This window comes from Panthera pardus, unplaced genomic scaffold (genome assembly GCF_024362965.1).
Source record: "Panthera pardus isolate Hobbes unplaced genomic scaffold, ASM2436296v1 HiC_scaffold_2, whole genome shotgun sequence".
Classification (NCBI taxonomy): Eukaryota; Metazoa; Chordata; class Mammalia; order Carnivora; family Felidae; genus Panthera; species Panthera pardus.
Window position 1 is genome coordinate 32603535 of NW_026526765.1, and position 26199 is coordinate 32629733.

Sequence of the window (26199 nt, forward strand, 5' to 3'; positions counted from 1 at the left end):
CATATGTCGAATTCTTACCCCCAAAGGTGATGGTATTAGGAGGTAGAGCCTTTGGAAGGTGATTAGTGCCTTATAACAAAGGCTCCAGGAGCCCCTTCTGCCACTAGAGGATATAAGAAGTTATAACCTGAAAGCGAACCCTCACCCGACATGCTGGCACCGTGATTTTGGACTGCCATCCTCTAGAACTGTGAGACATGAGTTTCTGTTATCCATAAGCTACTCAGTGTGTGGCATTTTGTTACAGCAGCCCAAATGGACAAGACATAAGCATTGCAAAATTATTATCTTACTCGATGCTCACCACACCTCTGAGAAGAATGAAAAAAAGAGGGAAAAAAAAAAAGCAGTCCTGGTTTGTATTTATTGAAAAACATAAGAGATAATAAAATGCAAAATTTTTAATCAAAATGCACATGAAATGAATAAAGCAAACACCATGGAAAATGCACCATACAATTAAGTAGGCATATTTCTTAACATTTGTGAGGTAACTTGGATGCATTTCTCCCTGGTGAAACGTGGTGCCTCTTTACAGGGCATTCTCATTATCTAGCCTTTCCTGTGTCTATAAATCTCTATGTGGACACCCATAGGTAATGCTAATACACTGAGTCCTACTTCCCGAATGACCTTGATTGTAGCTTCCCAAATCTGAAAACAAAAATTTAAATAAGTTTCATTAAATTGAATATTTATGCCTTATATACCACACAATAAGTTCAATTTTTTTTAAGTTTAAAATTCAAATAAATGTTTGTAGATTCTAAGATATCTGGAATACGTAACAATAAAAATTCCAAAAATCCAATAACTTCTTGACTGCTTAAGAAGCTAAAATTCAAGAAGTTTTTACTCAGGAAATACCTTGTGGATCAACTCAGTTTAGGGATGTCCACAAAGCACCTGAAATCGGCCACTGCGTCCATTAGCTGCTTTGTGTCTGACCTATGGCTTGAGGGAGCAGCTCAGGTTCCTGAGCAGACCAGGGTTTTGTCCTCCTCTTCCACATGGATCCTGCAGAACTCAGTGGTAGGACAGCCCTCTCTTGGTTCCGCATGGGACAAGATGAGGACTCTACCAAAACCTTAATATCATCATAAAACAGAGAAGCCAGCATTCCCAATCCTAAAATGGTATCTTATTTCACTGGAATTTTAATTACCTTTTAACAATTAACTCCTGAAAACTTGTTTGAATTTTACAGACTTGAAATTTTAGACAGCTACATTTATGGCTTGGCTTAGAGATGCATAAAATGGAATATATTTTCCAGAGTATCTTCCTTCCCAAATTCTCTTGAAACTAAAAGACTGTATGTACCCTGTCTCAGACAGCAAATTATCCAGGACTAGGATGTTAGTGAGAGACTTATCTTTACAAATATCTTACCTACTTCGCTTTTCCTTCGGCTGTGGGGGAAAAGGTGTCCAGACGGAGTTGTTACTTGCTGAGCTCCCTCTTCATGACAGGCATTGTGCTAGATGTTAAATATACATTATATCATTTAGTCTGCTCAATAACTTCATGCAGAATTCACTATTTTCCCATTGTAATCAAAGCAAACTAAATTCCAAAAGGTTAACTAAAATAGCTGAGACATGCTGGAAGTAAAGTCTTCATGGAGACTTGAACTCAGAGCTGAGATTCAAAGGCCATGTTCTCCCTCCAACACCACCCACAGCTCAAAGAGGTAGATAGACTGTCAAGCCAAGAAGTCTACTGCAAACCTTTTATCAACCTTGAATTAAATATAGCATTTCATTCCATTATAAATATGGACCAGTAGTCACTAATAGCCACAGGTATTCAGGTATTTGTGACTTCACCTCCAAAGAAACCTCAAATATTTTAATATCACAGTATAGTTGTTGTAGGTATCTTAAAATATTATTTGTATTCATCACTACTATGAAGTTATGAAACCATTATGTCTGTGCACTAGATCTTGTTTTTAATTCATTACTAAAGCATATATCACAAATTTTCAAAAATTTTGATTAATGTCTTCCAGTAGTATTGGTTTTCTTTGAAGTTTTTTAAGTGTTTGATTTTATGTATTAAAAATGCTATTTTCAGGGTGCCTGGGTGGCTCAGTTAGTTAAGCATCCATCTCTGGATTTTGGCTCAGGTCATATCTCACGATCATGAGATGGAGTTTGGCAACCAGCTCCACACTAGGCATGGAGCCTGCTTAAGATCCTCTCCCTCTCCCTTTCTCTCTGCCCTTCTCCCTTCTGCTCAGGTGCACACTCTCTCTCGCCCTCTCAAAAAAAAAAAAAAAAAAAAAGTACTACTCTATAAAGGAGCCCATAGACTTCACAAGACTGCCCAAAAGTTCACAGCACTACTAAGATTAAAATACCTACCCAGGGCCATATAATTAGAAATATTTGAAGAAGCAATGACATACAAATTGGTTTTGTTTATTGTATTTTGATTGAACTAAGACAATTCTACTAATCAATAATCCCCAATCTGGGCATCACATACTTCTCAAGTAATTTCTCATAATACATACTCTTTTCGTTAACGTAGCAAGTCAGCCATTCACACTTGCATCATCAGAAGAAATTCAATTGTTCTCTGCTACTCCACCTGTTCCTAGATATCTCACCTTACACAGGGCAGGTCTGCGATAGGATGTCAGGGGCACCAGGAAAGAGTTTGTTTCTTCTACCTTCCTCTTCTACCAGATTCATGCTAATTATGGATGCTTGTAATTTCTTTATGAATTTAGGGTTTAGGAGGGCCCCTTCAAAAAGTTTTGTATCATTATTAGGGATAAGAGTTAATAGTCAAGTGCCCTCTCCAACGGGGATGATGATTAACATTCACACAGAGATATAAAAAGCACACAGTTTCTCCAAGGAAAATTAAAAAAAAAATTATGTTTATTTTAGAGAGAGAGAGAGAGAGCGTGAACAGGGGAGGGGTAGAGAGAGAGAGGGAGACACAGAATCTGAAGCAGGCTCCAGGCTCTGAAATGTCAGCACAGGGCTCAACGCAGGGCTCGAACTCAAGAACCATGAGATCATGACCTGAGCTGAATTGGATGCTTAACAGACTAAGCCACCCAGGCTCACCTCCAAGAAATATTTAAATAGGAGAACTGTGCAATAAGAAAGAAGCATTGAGAAGGGAGGGAAAAGAGCACAGCAAGAGAAATAGGGCACCAAAGTCTCTCTCACAACTTTGCCCTAAACTTTGATGATTCACTTCAATTCTAGTTATTACAATTTCCAGTTCCTCGGTTTCCCATTTGCCAAGCAGGAGTGGTAATATGTGCTTGCCACTCATGTACTGGCTGTGTAGGGACGACTACCAGCCTTCTGGGCATCAAATGCTTTGCATTCAGTCAAGCAAATGTCACATGCCACAGTCAGTGCTGGAAAAACCATCTCTTCTTTATGATGGATGTCACCATGGCCTGTCCTTTCCTGCTAATAATGTAGTCCTTCGGTCTCTAGGCTTCCCACAACACAGGAAGACTGCAATTACATGTGTTTTTAGGCTGACTCATTTTCTAATGGTAACAATCAGTATTTAAGCTAATTAAGAAGATTCTTTTGATGTTCTTTATTTCATTCACAATTAGTCTCCTGCTCTTACGTGTGTGTGTGTGTGTGTGTGTGTGTGTGTGTGTGTGTGTGTGTGTGTTTAAATAAACTCCCAGCCAGTAGTGGGAGGAGAAAGAATCATTTCACTGTTCTCAATTTCTATCTGGTTTCAGAGAATTGCTCACCATCTGGCTATTTCTCACTTGAGGCACCTAAAGAGAGTTTGAGTTACTCTGAGCTGCCTCTGAATCCAGGTCCGGATGGGTACTTGATCTGAGAAAGGTCAAAAGTCCCAGAACGTTCTCTCTTTCTTTTGAGTCAATTCCCTGTTTCCGCCAAGTCCCTAACAAAATTCAAGATGAACTTCCAGACTCTAGTGCTGGGCACAGATGACTTTAGCCATTAGCCAACTTCAGAGAGCAAGACCCTAAGGGAATGGACAAAGAGATGGGTAAAATTAGATGGGATGCAAAGTTTGCAGATTCTACTAGAGAAGGGTGAGGTAAAGGGTGCTCTTCAGGAAAGAGATAGGAGGACCCTACAGAGGTCTACAAAGGAGATGAGCCCTCCCAAAGAAAGTCTTTAGCACTTTAATTAACCACTGGCTTTTTAATCAAATGACTACTGTTCCATGGCTTGAAACAAGGGAACTTTGAACATTAGTCTCTAGGTGAATTTTTTTTTTTTTGATGGGCCACAGAGGTGGCTCAGTCAGTTAAGCATCTGACTTCAGCTTAGGTCATGATCTCGTGGTTTGTGGGTTTGAGCCCTGCATTGGGCTCTGTGCTGACAGCTCAGAGCTTGGCGCCTGCTTCGGATTCTGTGTCTCCCTCTCTCTCTCTCTCTCTCTGTCCCTCCCCTGCTTGTGCTCTGTCTCTCTCTCAAAAATAAATAAACATTAAAAAAAAAACAGGTCACAGAGGCAAAATTAGGGCCTGTCAATGTCAGCCTGGACAAGGAGGGTGGTTCTGGTCAGTGGCAAAACCGAAGATCAGACTATTCATAGGTTCTCCGGGATGGCCTGTGAATAGAATTCATTCAGCCATTCAGTTAACATGTAAGGCAAATGTATTCAAGCTACAGAGAACCCTAAGACGTGATCCTTCTCCTGAAGGTGCTCACCATCTGGCATGGGAATGAAATGCTTGGACCACTCACAGACACTGACAGAGCCTGGGTTAGTCTCTGTGAGTGAGATGTCACAGAGCATGGCAGATGACGCTCACCAAAAGCACACCTCTGAGCTCTGAGCAGGAAGCTCCATTTTCATTTAAAGTAACACCACAGATGGAAATCACTATCTTGTGTGTGCGGATGTGGCTAACAAAAATAAATAAATAAATATATAAAAAATCTCCTTTTCATTGCCTGTATGTGAAGACTGAAATTTGGTTTGCAGGTGCAAAAATTGCTTGCTGTTTCAGATGTCTGGGGGTTCCAGTTCACATTCTGAGCTGGGCTCCTAACTTGTTCACACAAAACTGTCAATTTTCGGGGTGCCTGGGTGGCTCAGTTAAGTGTCAGAATTTAGCTCAGGTCGTGGTCTCACGGTTCGTGAGTTCAAACCCTGCATTGGGCTCTGTGCTGACAACTCAGAGCTTGGAGCCTACTTCGGATTCTGTGTCTCCCTCTCTCTCTGCCCCTCCCCAGCTCACACTCTGTCTGTCTGTCTGTCTGTCTGTCTCTCAAAAATAAATAAACATTAAAACAATTTTTTCAAACGTCAATTTTCTAGGCAACTGTTGCAGCCCATCTTTACTTACCCCTGGGAATGCCTAAAGTCAATAACCCTGGTCTATCATTTAAAATTATGGGTCAAACTGAGAAACAGACTCTTTAAAAAAAAAAAAAAGTTTATTTGTTTTGAGAGAGAGAGCACAAGGGCGGAGGGGGGGGGGGGGCGGGGAGGGAGGAACAGAGAGAGAGGGAGAGAGAACCCCACATAGGTTCTGCACCGCACTGTCAGTGCAGAGCCTGATGTAGGGCTCGAACCCACCAACTGTGAGATCATGACCTGAGCCAAAATCAAGAGTCAGATGCAACCAACTGAGCCACCCAGGCGCCCCTCAAGAAACAGACTGTTAACTATAGAGAACAAACTAATGGTTGCCAGAGGGAAGGTGGGTGAGGATATGGGTAAAATAGGTGATGACAATTTTTTTTAATGTTTTTTTGAGAATGAGAGAGAATTTAATTAATTTTTGAGAGAGAGAGAGAGAGAGAAGGCATGAGTAGGGGAGGGGCAGTGACAGAGGGAGACACAGAATCCAAAGCAGGTTCCAGGCTCTGAGCCAGCACAGAGTCCAATGCGGGGCTCAAACTCCTGAACCCTGAGATCACGTCCTGAGCCAAAGTCAGACGCTTTACCGACTGAGCCACCCAGGCAGCCCCAGTGATGACGATTAAAGAGTGCACTCGTTGTGATGAGCACTGGGCGTTGTATGCAAGTGTTGAATCACTTAAATTGTACACCTGAAATTAATATTCACCATATGTGAACTACTGGAATTTAAATAAAAACTTATAAAGTAAAAAATAAAATTATGAGTCAAGATGTATTTTTTTTAACATGTGGGGGTTTTTTGTTTGTTTTGTTTTGTTTTAATTCTCTGCCTGGCTTTTATGTAGGCTCCTTCTTTCTCGACGTCCAGCTTTTCAGTTACACAGCTTCACCTCTCACTCTACTAGCACACAGTGTCACACACTGTTCCAGCATGAACACCCCCCACCTTCCCCACCCCCACGTTGCTGAAGCTGTGACCATCCCCCTGGCGGCAGCATGCCCTTCTCTCTCAGAGCTTCAAGCCACAGAGCTATCACCTCCCCGAACAGAATTATCTTCTTTCTCTTCTTTGCCTGGTGAAATCCTATTCATCCTTCACATCCCAGCTGAGGCATGACTGCCACCGTGACACCTCGGTCACTAAACGTCATTCCTCCTTGATGTTACCACATCTGCCCCCACCTCCATTGCAGCGCTAACATAGCACCCAGCTGTTTCTTTATGTGATTATCCGTCCAAAGAGGAAGTTATTTTTCAAGCATTTAGGATGGTTCCTGACAAAGAAATCACTGATGGATTAATGAAGCAATTAATAGCCTACTCCTCTGATAGAACTGTTTTTCAGAAAGCACCAATTGAGTAGTCGGATGACCTAAACTTGCCATTTTAAGCCATCCTTGTAGCTCAGCGATGAAGCTGACGTAAAGGATAAAAGTCTGGATGCGTATCTGTTACTTGAAGAAGCCTCAGAGGTCGTAGAAAATATAAGACAGCTTCTCCTCTACAGACCTCCAATTTGCTCTATAACCTGATTTAATCAAGGGCACGCACTCAGTCTAGAAGACAGAGCGAGCCACCCTGCACTGGATTCAGTTCAATGAGAGCAGCATGCAGGGACTGCCCTCATCACCTCTAACCTGGACCAATCATTACCCAGAGGCAAGAGAGAAACTCAAGTCTTCATTGGTCCTTGGCAAACACTACTGAACACTCCAAATAACCCCACCCTGCATTCAATCATTAACTGGTGAAGTCCTAAGCACTGACACTTGGAAAGGGTCTAGCAATCACCTCTTCTGACTTACCCCCAAAGGAGGAACATTCTCTATTATATTTGGAGCAAATGGTCACCAATATCTGCTTAAATACATCTACAGCCAGGAAGCTCCTTACTCTGTGAGGTATCTATGAACCTCTGCTGAGCAACTATACAGATTAATGAGCAAATACACATAAAGCACATAGTACCCGGCACAAAGTGATTGTTCAAACAATTTGAGTTACTGACATTTTTAATCATTATCAACTTTCAAATCCTTGGGGTTTTTTGGCTGACAATTCCTTCTTTTTTTTTTAAGTTTTTTAATTTATTTTGAGAGAGAGAGAAAGAGGGTGAGTGGGGGAGGGGCCAAGAGAGAAGAGAGAGAATCCCAAGCAGGCTCCATGCTGTCAGTGCAGAGCCTGACGTGGGGCTCGATCCCACAAACTGTGAGATCATGACCTGAGCTGAAATCAAGTCGGATGCTTAGCTGACTGAGCCACCCAGGCACCCTGACAATTCCTTCTTTTAATATAAACAATGTACAAGTGAGCAAAATGTTATGTCTAGTACACTTTGGTTTATACAAAATATAAAGAATCCTACACATATGTATGATGATGTGTATGAGTTTGTGTAACTATGCTTACAGAGCTTCTTGAAGGACTCCCTAGCTGCCACTGCAGATGATGCCCACTGTGAGAATGCGAATGCCCATGCCAAAGATGCGGTCTGTAGTCCTTTGATGCCAGAAAGCTCCTGGGCTCTGTGCCATAGGTGAGATGAAAAGCCCTCCACCCACTCTTAGGCTGTACAATATCACTTGGAGCTGGAAGCAATATGCTATATCCAGAGCCCTACAAAATCCATCATTCATCTAAGCCAATCCAAGATGCTGGGTAGGGTGTCATCTTGCCATCTCCAACCTTTCCAAAGCTCAGCTACTAACTTCACTTGGAAAAAATGAGTACACACAAAATATTTTCACAAGAGTAAGTAACTATTTCTGTATCAGTAAATTTAGAAATTACCTAAAGGGCATGGTGTCTTCAGAGATCCAGCTCTGACTAGAACATAAACACCTTCCAACAATGTGATGTAGAGCAGTTTAGCTACTGAGAGCTATGGCTGTCAAACATACACTTCTCTAATTATGAGCAAAGCTCTGTAATTATAAAACCAACTACCCCAGTCCTGTAGTTTCCCTAACTAAAGAACTCTTTCTGCTGAAGGTGTGTTCGAGTCTCCAGCTCATGCAGATACACTTGCAGCTTTGAAATGACAGGTTGCTTTTGCCCTCACCTTCTACCATTGCCATTCAGGTTTCAAAGATCTAAACCCTAAGACAGAAGAGTCACGTTTCAGTCAGAACTTATATCCTGGGTATTCATGTTCTCTTCCCCAGGAATTTCTGCAAGAAGCCTGCGAATGAAATCTTAGCTTGGCTACCCAGTCATCTCATACATATTCATTAGTTCATCATATAACATTTTGAGTACCTGTTTTACATAAGCCATAATATACCCTTCACTATTGCCTCTCCTGGATATATTTCAACTCATGGAATACAGAAATGTGGAAAATCATGCACAGTTCCCCTCCCACCAACTTCATTAACATTCTGTTTTGCTTATTTTTAATTATCATAAATTTTTTTTTCTGAATTTAAGATAGAAATAAATGCAAAGGCCAAATAACAGTATGTTACTGTTATTTAAGAGAAAAAGACTATACATAAATATATGCTCATAGAGACATGAAATATTTCTAGAAGAAACTGATGTTCGTGATGCCTCTGAGGAGAGAAGGTAGGTAGCTTAGCGATAAGGTAAAATCCTAGGTGATGAGACAAAAACAACGCAAAATCCTGTTTCTGTCCTGGGATCCTGAAGAAGCAAATTTTGAAAAGCAAATACATGCTTACCATTTTATGTTCTTCTATGCTTTTTCAATCTTGAACGATGTTCATGTGTTGAGAATTCAGAAAAATCATAAATATTGCACAATACTGACCTAATCTTAGTAAATTTATAATTAACTTTTGAATAAAAAATTCTGAGGTCAGCTCTTAGTTGACCTAGAGATTCTTAGATTTTTTTTTTTGTCTCCTATCATTAACAAAAACCCCCAAGCCCTATCTCCCAACCCACCAAAGAAATTACCAATTCCTCACTTATGGTAAATAAGTAAGTATATTACTTTCCTATTGCCAATATAAAAAATTACCACAAACTTCATGTCTTAAAACAACACAAATTTATTTTCTTATAGTCCTGGAGGTCAGAAGTCTGGCATGGGTCTCACAGAGCTAAAATCAAAATGTAGCAGGGCTGCAATTCTTTCTTGAGGTTATAGAAGAAGGATCCATTTCTTTGTCTTTTACAGCTTCTAGAAGGTAGTCACAATTCTAGGCTTGTGGTTCTTTCCATCTGTAAAGACTGCAATGGCTGGTCAAATCTTTCTCCTATTTTATGATTCTAATGCCCTTCTGACTCCCAATTCCACTTTCACACTGGGTCCTCCCAAATAACTCACGATAATCTCCGAATTTTAAGGTCAGCGCATTAGAAATCTTGATTCCACCTGCAACCTTAATTCACCCTTGCCATGTAACATAACATATCCACAGCCTTCAAGATTAGGGCATAAACATCTGTGGGTGGGCACTATTCTGCCTACCACAGTAAGTAGATTACATAGATACATACATACATACATCCATACATTACATACATAGAGGTTCTGAAGAGATATGGCTTCTTCCATAGGATGGCTTTTTACATTAGAAAACATAACATTCAAAATCCTTGTCTGAAATAAGTGCTTTTGGATTCCTTTGGCACTGTTGGGAACCATTCCAAGACATATAAGGAAGTAGTTGTGACAGTCTCTAAATATATGCTCTGCAGCCTGACTTCCTGGTCCCAAATCCCAGGTCTACCCCTCACACTGTATGACTTGTACCTCAGTTTCCTCATTCATAGAATGAAGTTAGTATTTAGTACCTATATCACAGGGTTGTTATGAGGCTTAAATGAGTTACTACCATTTAGAAAAGTGCCGCACATAATAAGTAATCAATACATGCGACTTAGTTTGACTTGATTCACACCTGCATGACTCAGCGTGCCCACAAAAGAATCCCTCCCAGGACACAGAAATGGTCAGCCCCAAATCCTGTCTCTGTCCTAGGACCATTGAGAAGAAAATATTGATAATATTTTAAAATCCACCTTTAAAATCCACTGCCATCTAGTTTTTTTACCTTTGACTTACCAAACTGAAAGTTAAAATAACAGCCTATCCAGTAAAACATCAGGTAAGAACCTGGTAAGCCTACTGGTTTTCTGCTATGGGTTATATGGATTGAGACAGTCTTTGACCTTAAGGAAATTGCCACGCAATGGGTAGGCAGTACAAACAAAGACAGAGCATAATTAAACAAATTTAACAAAAAGATACATTTCTACAGCCTCAGAAAACTCGGATCTAATAAAGCGAAGGAAGTGGCTCTCCATTTTGTTCTGTTTGCTCCCAACGTCCCAAGTCTGAAAACTCTGTATAGCAATTCTCATAGCTAACACCAAGGAAATAGAACACACGTGTCATTTAAGGTACCAACTTTGGAACTATAGCCACTCGGTGGGACCACACTACCTATCACCAGTCCTTTAGAAAACTTTTCCTCTAGTTTCTAGGGATTGTTTCTGGGAAATAGCTAAAAAGATAGCTAATTCATCCCTCTTCATCCCTCTGGATCGATCATGCCAAAGGATTACCCAGTGCACAAAGCTCAAAGACAATTACAGGAGCACATGGTATCTTAGTCCAACAACTAAACAGTACTGAAAACATAAAGATTACACTGAAAACCCTTTGGAGTTTTGTGATTAGAATGTTGTAACGGCCTATCCTCATTCCTGCAAAATTACTGCCAAATTTGAATCAGTAAATCTATTTATTCTCCTTTCAAGTATTTTGGCAGCCACTCCACCATATAATTTAAAGCACTAAGAAAACTGACGATACCTGAATGTCAACACCATGGAAAAGGAGTGCATACTTGATAGTCTGTACTTCATCGTGATTATCAAATGAAATTCAATTTTATATTATCAAAGACGGCAATTTCTCTCAATGTGATAAGCTATATAATTAATGATCTCAGGAGAAATTAAATACTAGCCTGCTAAGTATACAATTAAATCCAGTCTTCAGCCATTCCATACTTTTCATTACCCCTATGGAAACGTTCTGGACTAGCAGCCTTTTAAGTTTTCTATATGGAAGATGAAATTTCGTTCAATGGGAATAATACAGCCAGAATCTATACAACCAGAATATAAAACGGTTTAGTGAGATTTGTCTGTAGCTCCCATTTACAAATATCAAAGTTATAAAGCATTTTGGCTGGTAATGTCACATTTACTGGGATTTAGGTTAATCAGATTATAAGCACTTCTAAGTGAACAACATCTTTTTCTCTTTGCTCAGAAATTGTCCAACATCTCTGGTTCAGTGAGGAGAGAAGAAAAGCTTTGTCAAAGAGGCTGAGAATCTAAACCAAATAAGATGCTATGTGACCACAGTAGAAGTCCTCATGCTGACTGTTTTATTTTTTTTTCTTTTAATTTGGGTCCATTTATTCGGTCAAGGTGAGTTTTTGGTGAGATTAAAAAATAAATAAATAAATCACACCTGAATTTCTGCATTCATTAAGAAGGAATTAAGCGTCACCCATTAAGTGTCAGGCACTGTTCTAAGAACTGGGTATACGTACCTAAGGGACACGTCCAAAGAAAGGCATCATCAGGATTCCAAAGGTTGGGCAATGGCTAAAAGTGAGTGCTTGAGAGTAGCTGAAATGTCTGTTGAACAAAAGAGAAGAAGTGTCGTATTCCAGGAGTACGGTCCAGCCAACCAATTTTTTAAAAGAACCGCCATTAAAAATAATTGTAAATTAATTACAAAACTGAAGACAAGGCAAAGATGTACAGCACACAAGACAAGGCCAAAAAGAAAACGGAGAGAAAGCGGTCTGCAAATACAAAATAAAGCATGGGCACAAAGAAACCCAGAGTAGAAACTTCTAGGGGTGAATGAGAATCTTTGGAGAAGTAAATCTGATGATTTTGACTATGTCCATCTCATCTGGCTGTGTTTATAAAAAGGGGAAAAAAATGATGAACTCGGGATTGTTTCCCCTCATGCTGCAATCAATAGAAACTTCCTTTTCGCAATGAGACTTTAAACAATTAGGGAAACATTTTGGTTTCCAGCTAATGGATTTCATAGTGATTGCCATTGCAGGAAAAGCACTTCATCCAATTGTAGGCATGCCAGAGGTGGAAGAGAGGGAGGCAGAAGACGCATAAACTGCACTAAAGGCCCTCACAGCTGGCTTTGAGTTACTGAGAAAATAATATCCTTCCTCTAATAATCCCTTAAAGACTTGGGTCTGCTTTTGTGCACGATGAGAATGTGCTGGCCTAAGAACAACTGTTGTTTCAGCACTTGAACATCAGGGACCTAGATGTTCTATTTACTGTACCGATGCCAGGCATTCCTAAGTAATATGTGAGCTGACCTTGAGAAAATATACATATAGTGGAGGTTCAAATACTTACATACCAGTATCTAGTTAATGGCATATTCAATCCTCCCACATTTTTTCCTAATGCTCATCATCCTAGGGTCTCTAAGTATTTTCTGATTCCCTGGCTCTTCACCAGAGCAAAGTTGGGCAGAGAAAGGAAAAATACCCTGGGTCACCCACACTAGCACTGTAAGTAATCTGTTAAATTTGGGGCCTGCTTTTCCAGAATTAACCCTCACATCTGCTTGCACCGGTGCCATATTATTTTAAATACATTCAACTTATGGCCTTGCTTTATGTATGCATCAATATTTCAACTGACCTACAAATGTCGGCATATAAAAATTTGCTATTATAAATACTGATGTCAGTATGATATAGGAGGATGATTATTAAGCTTGGATAATTTTATGAATTAAAGATAATTGGCATTGAACCAATAAGGCACATTTATGCATTATGTATTTGCTAAATTAATTTCTTGCCTACTTTCTTAACATAATATTCAAGTGCCCTGTCTATTGATTTTGTGTTATGAGATTATGCCATTTGTTGTGTGAACAAACTGTACTTTTATTTTTTTTAAGTAAAATTCACATTTTATTGAAATAAACTCTACAAAATTGATTTTCTTCACCAAAAATAACAGCAATATTTTCTGTATTATTCCTAGATACACCACAAAACACTTGTTTTTGTAGGTTTTCCAGGTTTTGCTTATAAATCAAGATGAGGCAGTAGATACAGTCGTGAAAAAGATAGAGGAAAACAGAAAAATCAGTTGTCCATGGCCAGTATCCATGGCCTCTGATCTTGACCATGAAATAGAGGTGTTCAACAAACACCTGATAAAAAGCTTATGAAGATGTAGGCTCAACAAGGACTACAAACAGCAACAACCTAATGTGCACCAACAATGGCAGGCTCGCCCATTCAAACTGTAATTGTAACTTGTTCCTTTAGGTTCATTTGATAAAGACAAAATCTACACTGAAATCCTTGCTTGGCAAGCTCACCTGTTTTCCATTCTCTCTATATGTATCTCTCTCTGGCTGTCTGGTAACTCTCTTAACTGTCCATTACAGATTTTTAACAGACTTCACACTCCAGGTCACTTGTGAGCTTCATTGTAACATTTTATACACTGTATTCCTTTCTCCCACACCTCTTCAAAATCTATTTCTTCCAAGAACTGATAACTCAATACCTGACAACTGGATCCAGTGATAATAAATGTTGTGACTAAAATGACCTCACTAAAACAATTCCAAAGCACGATTTGCAGAGATCACACAGGAGTGTAATGTGGCACTTTCAATGCTATCTTCTGGAAGAACAGTTATGTCTCCAAAGCATAAGAGTTCCAACAGGGGCCATTTAAGTAGGCAGATCATCAGTGACTAATGGACTCAATGAGAGGTTGACGGGTCAAGATATTCAGTGATTAAGTGGCCTACATACATGTGACAGCTTTTCATAAGATGTTTTCAAATTTCTTACAGATTTTTCCAAATATCAAACATAAGAGAGAGCCTACTTTAAAAGTCTCCTAGGTATTTTCAATGGTGTCTGAGTTATCTGTAGGCAGCTCTGACTTAGTTGTATAGAGTTTGATATAGGTGTCCACCATTAAATCCAGGTCATGTTTTATGTCAAAATTTATGTTAAGCAAAGCCAAGATACTTGATATTTGATCTGTCAAAATGTTCCTCAGGTACGCTTTGAGATGCTTTTGCCCATTTTCATAGCATTCATTCTCAACCTTCATCACAGGAAGAATATATAGGACTTTCGGCAATGCATAAACATTAGGAAAAAACTTGATGTCTTGCAGATGCAGGGCTCCATAAATGGTGGATGGAAGCTCCATATCTTTCCCTCTGTTTCCACCTGATTCTCCAACAAAGCAGCTCAGCTGAGAGTGTGTCGGGGTTGGGTAAGTCACTCCTGTATATGCCAGCATGGTGCCCCTCCGATGTATTAAATTTGAGCTGTCCCATGACAGAGGGTACCAGAGATAAGCATTTAAGAGCTCTGAAGTGCTGTTCTGAGAACGTACCTTTCAGTTCCTGAATAATGCGTTCCACTGTTGGGACATTTAGAGTTTCTTATAGTAAGGTAGAGTTACTTTATAGTAACTCTCTCAGAGGTTAGCTGCGATTCCACATTACCTTGCTGGGCTCTGCGGAACTTCCCAGGGAGTTTCAGCTGAATATCAAGTTTAGTTGCCAAATTTGTGGCTTCAGCAGACCAAAATTCATGATCAACTTCAATATTTTCCATCATTTCATTTAGTGAATACAGCACTGCAACCAAGCTACCGGCGGCAAAGAAGACATTGGAGGTTTGCCCTCGAGATTTTTCCCAAAGGCTCTTGTAAAAGATAGAACATTTTTAAGAACAACAATGGTAACAATGAAATCAAAATCTGTTACTGTGCTACAGAGTACAAATGCTCAACCAGCTAAACAGTTATTCCATCTAATGTTTGTATCACTATACCGTCTAAACTATACCATAAAACAAGTGCTTATAGGAGGTCTTTTAAAATTTCAAAACCATTATGCCTGCCAGTCCACTAAGAATGGCAAATTTCCCTCATTTCTTTACCTTTTTCCTCACTGCTCTGAAAGAGGACAGAAATGAGACTGTCAAGCTCTAAAAGCAGTTGTAGAGTTCGATGGAAGGAAGAAAGGACTTCCTCAATTGTTCCCAATACAACAGATACTCCCACAACAGGCACGGATTTTGCCAACCATGTATTTAAGGGACAGGCAGAGCAAAGTGTGTAGACAGCTTGGGGATATTTCTCTAAAGTCCAGAAGCAACAACTTCCATTTTGGAAGAAAATCCATTGGACACAGCGTTAAGCCTGGCCATGACAACATTCCACGTTCAGTCCCCACTTCTCAATTACCGCGGTGTGAAATTTCACAGCCAAACTTTCTGGATCAGCTTCCTGAGGCACGAAGGCCATAGAGTCCTCTCTCAGGTTATGAGACTCCTCAACCAAGCTCACCAACACAGGCAAGTGTTCTTCCTCTGCTATGTCCACTACATCATCAGTGATGATGGAAAGAAGTGGGAGTCTCTCATTTCCCTGAGGGTTTCCTCCCGAACGCAGCTCTCACAGACCTCTAGCATCTGCCTCTGCTGTGTTTTCGAGCGGAACAATGCGTTAACTGCTGTTGTCTCAAAGAGCTTTCTTGAACCTCTTCTCCGGAATTTACACCGCATGCCAGCAGTGCTTGAAAGTTACCAGAAGTAAAGAGACCCTCTGGGGGCTCATCAGTTTCATGTCTGTCCAGAGGTATGTCTTGTTTTCCTACAAGAATCAAGATTTCACATAAAGATTTGAAGTACTCTTTGTTTTCTTTCTCTTCAAGGGTTAAAGGTAAAATGTCTTCATCCTGGTCTTTACCCCCTTCTTCTGCACTGGGGTTCTGAGCATTGCTGTTGTTTATTTTTTTATGTTTTTGTTCCTGTTCGGAAGTTTCATCCATTTTTTTCTGTATCAGAGTCTCAGGACCCAATTGAGTCTTCACTCAATTCTTTCATTCATTTTCTCTGTCTACTATGATAGACACAAATGACTATCAAATGACTGGTCAAATGACTGGTAAGATCAAATATTGTTGATATCGCATTATCTCAAAGAACTGTCCTGTAAGGCCTCTCCCAATGACTTCACAAGTATCTGCCTCAATTAATTTTGACAAATAAAATAACCCAATCATTCTTGAGTTTGCCGATGCCTCTGCAAAATGCACAGTTCTACAGATCATAGAGGTCTCAAAGTGTTTGGCACGTAATCAGTAATGTCTATTTAGTGAATCGGGTGTTTTATCTTCTAAGTCTGCTCTCCTGCAATTCTCCACCCACTTCTGGCATCTGGAAGCATCCCGCGGGAACCTGGAGAAAGCCAGGTCTCACTGAGCGCTCTCCCTCGTGCAGTGGGGACAGTGCAGAAGTTTGGCCTCAGGGGAGAGGCCAGGCTGGCTGGCTCAGCAAGGGGGCAGGGGGCGGGGGGGGGGGGGGGCGCGGGCGAGAACTAAACTGTACTTTTAATTATAGTGTAAGAACTTCTGTAGCGTGAAATTAAGTTATGAAAAGCAAAATGTAATATACAATTCCCTTTTAGGATATTCTATCACTTAGGAGTAGTCTTAGCTGCAAGTAACAGAAAACCCGACTGGTGGGCTTAAGCCACAGGGACATTACTTAACAAAAAGACCAGAGAAAAGCCATCCCAACATTGAATCAGTGGCTCAATGATGTCATCAGGATGCAGGCTCCTTCAAATTTTCTGCTCCACCATCCTTAGTATGTATTTAATATTTTTCCTCAAGGTCTAAGATAAGTATCACAGCACCCTGTTTTCAACAACAATAGGATTTTCCTAGTGTATTACCTAAAGATTATTTCCCAGAACAGGTTCATATGCTCATCCAAACAAGTCACTGGCAAGGAGCAACAAGACTATCATAAGTGCTTTTACACCAAACGTGATTTGTACCTGGAGCTGGGTACACTGGCATAGAAGTAAGCAAGCAATAGAGTCCGTCCCATGTGTGACACCTCTGAAGCCAAGCACGTAATGGAGATCCTACCAGGTAAGTAAATGGTGATATTCTGAGTCTTGCACACTAGAGTCAAAGCTGAAGAGAAAATATGCTTATTGGCTTTGGCATTGGATCATCCCCCACTGAATTACCTCTAAGTCCACAGGTCCTCTCCTGAATGGACAGACACCGCCTCTAATGTCAATAGTAAGAAATAAGTGCCACTGTCTACTATCCCCAGCTGGGATCCGGCAAGGACGAGAGGGGAAACAAAGAGACAAGGAGTGGAGAGCATCTTCATGTCTGCAGATGGAAACTAAAAAAAAAACTATGAAACCTTAGGTCTAAAAGTTTTGCCAAGAAACCCAGATAACATTTTCTTCTACTAACCCTGCTGGGAAAACTATAGGAGCTTTGAAGTAAGGGTCAGAACACTGCTTCAACTCCAAGATGAAGGAGCTTAGGAACAATGACTACCCTCATCACCATAAATCATCTTTGTGACATTACGTCTCTTTTAAAATAGGAAGTAAGGGGTCAAATTTGTGGGTTAAACGATGACCCCTACTAATTATACATGTACTGCAAAATAATTCAAAAACTGCTTTAGGGACACCTGCATGGCTCACTCTGTTTAGCATCCAACTCTTGGTTTTGGCTCAGGTCATGATCTCACGGTTCATGAGTTTGAGCCCTGCATCAAGCTCTGGGCTGACAGCTTGGAGCCTGCTTGGGATTCTCTCTCTCCCTCTCTCTCTGATCCTCTCTTGTGTGCTCTTTCTTTCTCTCTCTCAAAAATAAATAAATAAACTTTAAAAAACTACTTTAGAGCATAAGCCTGGCAATTTAGCTTATTAAGAAAGAACTTTCCAGATTTGCAATCAGAATGTACTAAAGAGGGAAAAAAACAAAATATGAAATTAAAGCCATAATCAGCTTAAGTGGAAACAATAGTATCTGTTCATGATTGCCATTCCCATCATCAGCTGAATTAGCAAAAGTCCTGGACTGCATGACTCCAAGCTTCAAATGACTTAGGACTGATACTCAGCAGTGCCTTGTAGTGGAAGGAGACAGCTCATTCACTGAGGTGGCCAGCAGTGAGCCTTTAGGAAAGCTGCTTAAACTTTATGGGTCTTGGTTTCCTTATCTATAAAATTATAAAAAATAAAGTCTGTGCTACAGGGATGGAATGGAAACAAGGCAAATTAAACAAAGGATGCTCATTTATTATCATACTGATATATCAAGTTACGTTCTTTTTAGAAACATCTTAAATATATGGGTCACTAAATAAAACAAATACATGGGAGGGGTGTCTGGGTGGCTCAGTGGTTAAGTGTCTGACTTCAGCTCAGATCATGACCTCACGGCTCGTGGGTTTGAGCCCATGTCAGTCTCTGTGCTGACAGCTCAGAGCCTGGAGGCTGCTTCAAATTCTGTGTGTGTTGTCTCTCTCTGCCCCTCCCCCACTCAAAATTAAATAAAACATTAAAAATTAAAAAAAAAACAACCAAATATATGGGGAATGAAAGGCCCAGAGAAGAATCTTCGTTTGACACACTGTTGTGCCAATTTATTTTTTCCAATGTAGTGGTTTTAATCCAGACTATCACAGGATTCCACAGGAGTTGTTAGCTACACATTATAGATATTTCATATATTTCAAGAAACTGAAAAGTGAAAATGACATGAAATCCCAATGCAAGTCTAAAGCCAAATGTGGTTAGAAAATTTTTGACATTAAGCCTGCTTTTCAAAATAAATCTCTGAAATTTAAAAAAATGCTTAGGAATTTATACATTAAACCATTTGGCATTTCATTTTCTTGTCCTTTTAATATAATATCAACCAGGATATAATCGATACATGGTAGGAAAAAATGAACAAATATCTCTTCCCATCTTCTATGTCACTGTTACTTTCTAACTTTGTCTTTATCTCAATTTTTGTCTCTGTTAACATGCAACCACACACACACACACACACACACACACACACACACACACACACACATCTGGGCTAAGGAGCCAGGCACTGATTTAGAGAGGGAAGGCCAGGGGAGTGCCTGGCTGGCTCAGTCGGTAGAATGTGTGACTTTTGATCTAGGGGTTGTAGGTTTGAGCCCCACACTGGGTGTAGAGATTACTTAAAAAAAAGAGAGAGAGAAGGAAGGCTGGGATCCAGATCAACACTAACAGAGGTGAGCTCCAAAGCAATCCATCGACAATTACCTCTCTACCGTTAAAGCCTCGTCATGTGTACATGTATGTGTGTGTCAGCAATATGCTCTCATTTTCCTACTTTCCTCCTTACGTGTTACCCCAAGTGTTCATTTTAGTCTGCAAGAGACAGGCAGGTAGGGAGGGAAGATAATTTCCAATATAATTACCCACTTCTAGTGCCACCATAGCTGAACACTGTGGCTGGTTTATGGCTCTGGTTGGTAATTTACATATCACTTTCCTCCTCCTCTCAAAGCTGATACGTGTTTTCTAAGCAACTATTTCACTTCTTATTATCTGCAACTGATCCTTAACAGATACTTTCAGAATCAAACTTTTATTTTCCTCTATTTTTAATGATAAACCACCTATGGTTCTACTTTTTTGACTTTTTTTTTCAACTTTCTGCTTTTTTCCTGATAAAAGGCATGAATTCCTTAATAAAATTCATTTTCTCATTCCAAAAATGTTTTAAATGTTTATTTATTTTTGAGAAGGAGAGAGACAGAGCACGACTGGGGGAGGGGCAGAGAGACAAGAAAACACTGAATCTGAAGCAGACTCCAGGCTCTGAGCCGTCAGCACAGAGCCCAACGCGGGACTCGAACTCACAAACTATGAGATCATGACCCGAGCCGAAGTCAGACGCTTAACCAACTGAGCCACCCAGACGCCCCTCTCATTCTCATTCTTAAACATTATGTGTACATTCACATTCTTAAATATTATGTGGGGCTACCTCTTCCCTGTTGACTCCAAATTAGATTTTTTTATGAGGCATGTCCCCATTAGATATGCACCCTTGAGAATAGATGGGTGCCCAAGTCTGCAATGCATACAAGAAAAATAATTAGAGAGAAAGTTATTATATACTTTTTCTTAGGATCCTAGGACTTTATATTAGGAAGGCAATAGGTTCATCTACTTTGTAGAACACTTACACTTTCCTTTCCTCCTGTCACACACACCCAAATCTATAACACATTAGAGTAAATGGGGAAGATCAAAAGACATGTTTAGAGTATTGAAGACAATGTAAATCATCCACAAAAGACAACTGATCCTGAATTATAGATGGTTCTATTGTTCTAAATAGTCATACCCTCCAAGTGATGTTTTTCTGATGAGATGAAATGTAAAGAGGAGAAAATGCATTTCTTCCCCCCACCCTCCCTCCCTCCCTCTCTCTCTCTTTTCTTCATTTAGAAAAAGAAGGAAGCCACGTAGTACTCCATTGTGTATATAAACCACAATTTTTTTATCCATTCATCAGTTGATGGACATCTTTCCATAATTTGGCTATTGTTGAGAGTGCTGCTATAAACATTGGGGTACAAGTGCCCCTATGCATCAGCACTCCTGTATCCCTTGGGTAAATTCCTAGCAGTGCTATTGCTGGGTCATAGGGTAGGTGGATCCTGAGAAACTTAACAGAAACCCATGGGGGAGGGGAAGGAAAAAAAAGGGGGGGGGGTTGGAGTGGAAGAGAGCCAAAGCATAAGAGACTCTTAAAAACTGAGAACAAACTGAGGGTTGATGGGGGGTGGGAGGGAGGGAAAAGTGGGTGATGGGTATTGAGGAGGGCACCTTTTGGGATGAGCACTGGGTGTTGTATGGAAACCAATTTGACAATAAACTTCATATATTGGAAAAAAAAAAAAAGAAAAAGAAAAAGAAGGAAGCAAAGAAGTTTGTCAACAGACTGAATTTCTTCAGGAGATTCTTTTTAAAGGTAATGAGACTGTTTCAGATGCTCCCGAAAGGACAAAATGGGAGAACCTTTGGCTCACACCCACTTTCCCCAGCCACTGCCTTTGATTCTATGAGAAGAGACTTTTCAACCCTACAACCTGCATCAAGCACCTATTCTGTGCCAGACCCTGAGCTAGGGCTTGGGAAGAATAATACACAGTCATGTGTCTAATAATTTCCCAGTTTGGAAGGAGAAACAAACACATGGAATAATAATTAAAATACCACGTGCTGAGAAGCATACTAGATAGAGGTACAGGCAAAGTATTCAGGGCTCATAGAAAGTTCTTTCAGCTGAAGTCAGGGAAGGCTTCCCAGAGGCAGTGGCACATTACAGAGAATAAAGAATGAAATCTGTACCAACAAGTCCTAGTTCTCCCTCCTAGTTTCCCCAGAATAATTCTGCAGAAAGCAGCCCAACAGCATATTTCTTTAGGATGAATCATGTTGCTGGGCAACTACCACCCCTAACAGCATTTCTAAGAAAAGCAATTAACTAGCAATTTTCCTTTATTATTTCGCACACCCACATAATTAAATATTCTTAACGTACTCATTTCATAGTGCTTTATGCAGAATGATAACACTATCTACTGTATACTAATGACAATATAATTAGGCACCAGTTTCACATGCTTTGATGTATTCTTTCAAAAAATTATCCTAAAATACAAGTTTAATGTGAGGTTAAGAGTGCACTAAGTCTTTTCTAAGACACCACTGCTTGTCTTTATTTCACACAGGGAAATATCTTGAAGTCTTGCTTAGATTACTCTGGTTTTCAAGGAAAACTTAAAGGTCTATATGAATATATTTAAAAATGTCACTGGTTCCTCAAAATCACTCCCAAGATTTCTGTCAGTTTTCTCATTTTGCTTTCAAATATGATTACTGTCATTGTGATGTATTTATTATACCATATAAACATGCACACATATATAAACATATACACATGCCTACCTATGTATAAAACTTTGCATGTGTTATATTTTATATATACAAACATATACATATGTGGTTATATATATCACACACATATATGTAAATAAAAAGCCCTTTAACCTTGCCTCAAATCTCATTACTATGTCTTACAAATATCAAAAGTTATTCTTCCTCAATCCCTTTCATGAAGTCTTTGTGGGTCAAGCTAAAAACATTAACTCTAGCTATGGTTTCCTTAGAGTTACGTACTATGAGGCACATCCTGACTCTTCCATTGTACCCCATATGTATGATTTTAAATTCACTTTTCTCAAGTAAGGAGGAGTATATTTATTTCCTTTACCTTCACCATCATTTATGCAGTTTCAGGCTGTGTGGGAACCGAGTTCAGAGTTGCAGAGCAAGACTTTCAATAAAACAAACTGGCCCCCATTGATAATTATGCACATAGCTTGGCCCTTTCTATCCTAACCTCTCCTAGGAGAGTTTCCTTTGAAGGTTATAACCTCCTGCTTTTTGAGGTGGACCAAAACCAATTCTTGGTATGCTCAATGTTTCAAGAGATGACTTAACATTTCCAGCAATAATATTTCAGTTATATTTAACATTCTTGTTTTCAATGCATTTTTGCCTCCTACTTATGCCCACAGAAGTTTACGTTATCAGGTAAAGGAATTTAAGATACAAACCCCTTAAAAGTCGGGAGATAAGCTTTAATAGCTATATTTAAAAGCTGTCTTACAATAACTTCCAAACCAGGGCACCCGGTGGCTCAGTCAGTTAAGCATTTGACTTCGGCTCAAGTCATGATCTAGAGGTTCGTGAGTTCGAGCCGCATGTCAGGCTCTGTGCTGAAAGCTGAGTTTGGAGCCTACTTCAGATTCTGTATCTCCTTCTCTCTCTGCCCCTCTCCCACTCGTGCTCTGTCTCTCTCTCTCAAAAATAACTTTAAAAAAAAACATTAAAAAAAGTTCAAAAAAACCCAAAACTTCCAAACCATGAAATGGTTGACATGGTTAACTTTGGAGGAAAGCAAAACCAAGGGTTTGCCTCAGGTGAGTCAATCTTTGGTAGGACTCAGACCAAAGTCTCTCTGATTCCTCAATCATCAAAACACACTGCCTCTGTCCTTTTCCAATGTATACCTTGTGCACAAAATTACAACTTCTGTGCTGTGTCAAAGCTTATGTACTACTTTCTTCTACTTTGCAGACACTACAAGATCGTTTACTCCACCCTTTTCTTAAGCTGGCTTTGTGCTCAAGAATGCTGGCCAAGGTTGTGCCAAAAACTTTCTGTTGGGTTTTTTTTTTATTTGTTTTGTGCACAATTATTATTAAGGTCAACGCATAACTATCAAGCAAGTCATTTATCTGTGCAGTGGCTTAACAAAAATTAGGCTGTATCATTCTTTCAATACCTCATTAGTCAGTGCTGCTGATGCTCCTTTGTCATTAACCATAAGCCACCTGGGATTTTCCAGCTCTCCTGTATATAAGTTGGTTGCCTCGCAAGAATAGAGGCACATAAGCATAATTAAGGACCTATTTATTAATGTCATGCAGGAGTGTGGAGTGTACACTTTACAGAACATTTTGTCTTAAGCGAGGAGGTTGGTTTTTCCAAAAGCCTAATTCATATGCTTCCATGATTCTGAACACTAGCAATCTAGCATGAACACTGAGAGATAAGACAAACGTCATTTCTAAGAGTACTTTCTCTGTTTCTGTCTCTAAACACTTAGTTGCTTTAAAAAAATAAAAAATTTTATTTTTTTAAGTTTTATTTCTTTATTTTGAGAGAGAGAGAGAGAGAGCATAAGCAGGGGAGGGGCAGAGAAAGGAAGAAGGAGAATCCCAAGCAGGCTCTGCACTGTCAGCACAGACCCTGATGTAGGGCTCGAACTCATGAACTGTGAGATCGTGACCTGAGCCAAAGTCAAGAGTCCGACGCCCAACCAACTGAACCACCCAGGCACCCCTAAAAAAAGAATGTTATAAGGAAGATTATCAAACGAGAAACATCTAGCACCAATCTGAAATCAGAATGGAAGCTTTGGTTTTGTTGAGAAGGATTTCCACATGACAGCTATTAACATTTTAGTGCTCCTCTCCTGCCATCTTTTACCACCAACCACTCCTCAGCTCCTTCACAATAGCCCTTATTTTCTTGCTCTTGTTGCCTCCTTTCCATTTAAGCCCTCGTTGCCAAGAGACACAGTAGAATGGACCATTCTCAAGGTTTACTCCTGTAGAACACTGAGGCTCCAAGAGACGGACAGAGACAGCTTTTTAAATCCAATCTGGGTGGCTTTGTTTTACGACTTTCAGGAGTGGGGAGAATTCACGGATTCATTTTTCTCAGTGGAATGTGTTTGTTCTAAATCTTTTCCTTAAAAGGTTGACATATCTGTAGCTCATCTATACTAGAATTTGGTTTGAGATGGTATTTATAGCATGAAATGATATTCTTAAGCTTAATAGAACAATTGTTCATAATGTTTTACAAAGATGATTATGACTTTCAAGAGTTCTCTCATGTGAGCCAGTTTGGGCTTCTAAATTTTCTTCCTGCCTCCAACTCCTCCCAGAATCATTCTTCTTAAAACACCTCTGATCTCATTCCTCGATGAAAAACTTTAATTGACTCACCATTATTTGTTGCACAAAATCCAAACATCTGAGCAGAGTTCCCAGGGGTCCTTTGAGCTATATTATAGTGCATTGCTTTTACAAAAATAAACTTTCCTTACTTCACACCACAAGGATTGATATGCGTGTGTGTGTGTGTGTGTGTGTGTGTGTGTGTGTATGTACACAGAGTCATATCACACAATACACACTCGATGGGGTATTGTCATTCATAATACAATACATTCCTGGAATCTATATGATTTATTTTTGCAAAGAACCCATGTTTAATTACATACTTCATTCTGAACCAAGAAACTTATATGAAATAAATTACATGCCGATAGTAATAGGTAAGAAAATAAAGCTAAAAATACATATCCTAAGGACTTCTGGATATAATAAAATCATCCTGCAGGTCAAATACGAAATATGATCAAATACTGTAATTGTAGATCACCTCAGGGACTGATGCAAATATAGCACATATGAGCACTGTAGTCCATAATATTTGTCTAAAATTAATATGCAGACTATAACAAACACTGAAATGCTTTAATTTATACATTGTTTATAATTGCTTAATTCATAATAATAATGTTTATCTAAGAATTTAGAAATATTCAGTTGAGTAATTTGGAGTGCTCCAGTCTCTCTAAGAAAGCTGTCCAAAGAAAACTTAGTGGGTGTCTTTTTCTTTTTACAGTAAATGTCCTTATTGTCGGTAGTATTCAAATTCATTCTAGTTCCTTTAGAAATATTTTTTACAGGCGCCTGGGTGGCTCAGTCAGTTAAGTGTCCAACTTCAGCTCAGGTCATGATCTTGCAGTTAGAGGGTTTGAGTCCCACTTCAGGCTCTGTGCTGACAGCTCAGAGCCTAGAGCCTGCTTCAGATTCTGTGTCTTCCTTTCTCTCTGTCCCTCCCCACTCATGCTCTGTCTGTCTCAAAAACATTTAAAAAAATTTAAATAACAAATTCATTCTAGTTCCTTTAGAAATATTTTTGGACATATCCATATATTTTCATAGTTGTTATGTTGTTTCCCTTGCTGAAAAGCATTTTTTTTTCTTTAAAAAGGATGGTTCCAACATTTCCACATTTCAATGTGTCTTTCTTAGTTTAGTGGAAGCTGGAAGCAAATTGAATAAACACCACAAAAAAATTTTTTTTTAATGGGTTCCATTCGCCATTTTTTGATACTAGTCAGGGAGGAGTAATCTTTAAAGACTCATATATTTACATTTTTCTTTAGTATAGACAATTTAAAAAATTATTTTAAACCATCTCCTATCTCATAACGGAAGCTCAAAGCATTATTTGTACCTTTAGTGGAACAAAAGAGCCATAGGCCTTTATGATTTCATTAAGTAAGAGTTAGGGAAAGATCAG

General features: G+C 39.5%; 1 long non-coding RNA gene and 1 pseudogene across 1 annotated transcript; both read right to left on the reverse strand.

Annotated features, from left to right (window-relative positions):
* Window positions 1-347: 347 nt before the first annotated feature.
* LOC109275840 (uncharacterized) lies at window positions 348-11876 on the reverse strand. The gene is made up of 3 exons (XR_002084404.2): window positions 9027-11876; window positions 1393-1480; window positions 348-654 (listed from the first exon to the last, which is right to left on the reverse strand). It is a non-coding gene; the product is annotated as an uncharacterized LOC109275840 (long non-coding RNA).
* A 102-nt stretch (window positions 11877-11978) lies between these two features.
* Window positions 11979-26199, reverse strand: part of LOC109275839 (52 kDa repressor of the inhibitor of the protein kinase-like) — a 94110-nt pseudogene continuing 79889 nt past the window's right edge.